The 2956-nt window shown below is 39.0% G+C and overlaps 2 long non-coding RNA genes across 3 annotated transcripts in view; one reads left to right on the top strand and one right to left on the bottom strand.

Moving 5' to 3' along the window:
• The window catches only part of LOC106944680 (uncharacterized), a 6949-nt gene extending 5027 nt beyond the window's left edge, over positions 1-1922 (top strand). Inside the window, exon 2 of the long non-coding RNA XR_001424387.1 lies at positions 249-1922. This is a non-coding gene — a long non-coding RNA (uncharacterized LOC106944680). The remainder of the gene's footprint in view (positions 1-248) is intronic.
• The window catches only part of LOC106944679 (uncharacterized), a 17520-nt gene continuing 15591 nt past the window's right edge, over positions 1028-2956 (bottom strand). Inside the window, exons 1-2 of one of the 2 annotated variants that reach the window (XR_001424385.1) lie at positions 2035-2515; positions 1028-1928 (exon numbers count right to left, since the gene is read on the bottom strand). This is a non-coding gene — a long non-coding RNA (uncharacterized LOC106944679). Of the gene's footprint in view, positions 1929-2034; positions 2516-2956 lie in introns of those variants that run through there. The other variant, XR_001424386.1, reaches the window with a different exon arrangement.

Here is a 2956-nt window from a genome sequence, read left to right as displayed (position 1 = left end):
AAATAAATAAAAAGCTAAAATTGCAAGTGATTTAAATAATGGGAAATGCAAATTCTTGTAATTCCTCACTCGCTGAAGGCCCCGATAGGGATGAAAAGTACATGCTGTCCAGATTTCCTGGTAGCACTGTACACATGAAAAAATGGAGAAAGAAATATAAAATAGATGGAAAGCTAAAAATTGATCAATGGCAAACAATTGTGGGAATTTTGGAGAGTAGTGTAGAAAGAAAAACGGGAATAATAAAGGCTAAAGACAAAAAATTCGTAGAAGCAAAAAACCTATTTGTTAGACCGAAAGATAATAAAGTCATTCTAAGCACACGGAATGATGTAGTGGTGCGGGGAGCACAAGCTCCTGCAGCCAACCCTCCCCCCGCCGCTGCAGCAGCTCCGTCTGCCCCAGTCCCAGCAGCACGACTGTACCCCTCATTAGAGGAAGGTGCACAAAACTTATATGTTTTTGCACCCTGGACCTTAGAAGAGGCCATTAAGGCTGTGAAAGGATTAGATGTTTTTCACCTGGATGAATTTGGAGGTTTAGAAAGCTCTGCCTTTTCCAACAGCCGGATGAAAGGACGCGGAAGAAGCAGAGGCAGAGGAGGTCACAATAGGCGACGACCCCAAAATAACACCCCACAAAATCCACAGCATTTAAATGGCTGTTGGACTTGTGGCAATACTGGCCACTGGTCAAGAAACTGCCCTTCAAAGAATGCTGCACGGGGCAACAGGAGGGATGGTGGAGTGAGGGGACCACAAACAGGAGAAATACACAGCATGATCAGACTCTACCACACCCCAAAAAGACAAATCACCAGACTAAATTGATGAAATGGTGGACATAAGTTCAGCTTGTTATACGTTAAGTAAAAGATAAATAAATAAAAGAAATTGAATTCCTGTACAAAACCAATGCATGCAAAATAATATTTAATGTTACTAAAAATTAGGTTTAAGCCTCACAAGTCAGAAATAATTACTTTTAGGGAACACTGGTTGTTTGTTTGTTTGTTTGTTTGTTATCATTCCTACACTTTCAAAGAAAAACCAGTTGAGAGACGTCTCACTGAAATAAAAAACATGGGAACAACTTCTTTGTATGCTAAAAGTGGAATTATGACTTTCCTGAAGGAGGAGAAGCTGAAAAATAAAATTAAATAATAAAATTCTCCCCAGAGAACAATGTTTAATATATTGTGTCGTAATCAGATTATAACACCAACTTGGTGAAATGATCCTTTGGCTGTATAACTGGAGGGGTCAGAGGTCAGAGTAAGGTACCGACCTGGACATTATCCAGCCTCATGTCTCTCTTAGGCCTTGAGAGGAGGGCTGCCCGCTGACCTCACAGTCTGCAGCACTAAGATCGACAAATTTAGAGAAATCCATTGTTCTCTGGTGAGACGTGACTCAGATGAAGTTAACATAAACTTACATTTTACATTTTAAAGGTTAATATTGTACAGGTTAAAAGAGACTACAGCTTTTAACATGTTTCATGTTTATATGTGTTTGAATAAGGAAAGGATTTATGATTTCTTAAAATGTTGGGTAATAAGTGGCTAAACACTATACGATCACAAGAGAAAAGTTATATGGAAAATGTTTGTAAAAAGAAAAAAGACACAGAAAGCCGAACAAACCCTAATGGACTCTTATTTGCTTCTTTCCTTTTCCTCTGTCTGAGCCTCGCTGCGGTGAGTCTGACCTCCGACCTCAACTCAAACCTGTCCTGCCAGATCAGAAGACGTCCCTCCTTCATCACCAGCCAATGACAGTTGATAAAGAAGCGAAAAAGGACATGATGATTTCTGCCACCTGGACACTAAAGGCACTAAAATGTCCGCTGATCCTGATTCCTGGACATCTGGGAACTGCCATGCAGCAAACTACTGTATGGAGTCCTGCTGGACGTTTGGACTGGAACTATATCTCTGTGTTTACCTGCAACTGAGCTTTTACAGCCCCCGCTGGTTTACTCTCTGGCATCAGCGTGGAGAAGACAAATACTGTGCTTCAGTGATTCAGAGACGAAGACAGCAAACTGAACTGTTTTTCGCTTGTTTCATTGGTGGACAACCTGGACATTCAGTAAGGGACGGTCTGGACAACTTATAAATAATCCAACACCAGAGCCAGTTGGACTGACAGGGAGCTGGAGGAGAGGCGGGGGGAGGACCAGCTGCAGCGACGCCAGCAGCAGGAGGGGGAAGCGAGACAGAAAGGAGAAATGCGAGATAAGTTATACACACACCGCTGTGATAAAGAATGTGCTCACTAATCCTGTTTGCATATAGGAATGATCTACCCAGAAAAGAACATTTTAAAGGTTTTTAGGTACAATGTTAGATAAAATCGTTCATTTTGTACCCGTTAACTCAGTCCTTAACAGAAGGACCAGTGATCCTCTTAGGGCCCACGGGCCATAGGTTGGGAAACTGTGAAGGAAAAAACTGTACTGACTAAAAGCTAAGAAAAAAAAAACTGATAACGTGAAAAGGCTAAATTACACCAACTAAAAATTATTACAGATTCAAAGCTAATAATGATTTTTCACGTTTTATTTTATTTTTTTTATTTGTTTTCCTTTAAAAGAGATACTAGTTTGGAACTAAATTAAACATCTCTACGTGTTGAAAATAATTGATATTGCAGTGTTGAAATATTATGAAATATTTCGTTGAATTTAACTGAAAGATTGAATTTGGAGTGTAATTCTATAAAGAATCTACAAATCGATTGTTTTTGTGGGATTTTTCATATTGAAATGAATGACTATCATGAGAAGAGAGAAATTTTACTACATAATTGAGTAACGGATGAAACTATTGACCATTTAATTTAAAATATAAAAAACTTGCAATGTTAACTTGTCTGAAATAAAAGGTTAAGGGAAAGTCTGAGACTTTAAGCAACTTGGTAGATATAAATGGCTACTAAAAACTGATTGTGAA

Source organism: Poecilia latipinna, unplaced genomic scaffold (assembly GCF_001443285.1).
Source record: "Poecilia latipinna isolate Pla-1442-1.1 unplaced genomic scaffold, P_latipinna-1.0 Scaffold108, whole genome shotgun sequence".
In the NCBI taxonomy this organism is placed as follows: domain Eukaryota; kingdom Metazoa; phylum Chordata; class Actinopteri; order Cyprinodontiformes; family Poeciliidae; genus Poecilia; species Poecilia latipinna.
This window is presented reverse-complemented; position numbering and strand designations above follow the sequence as displayed.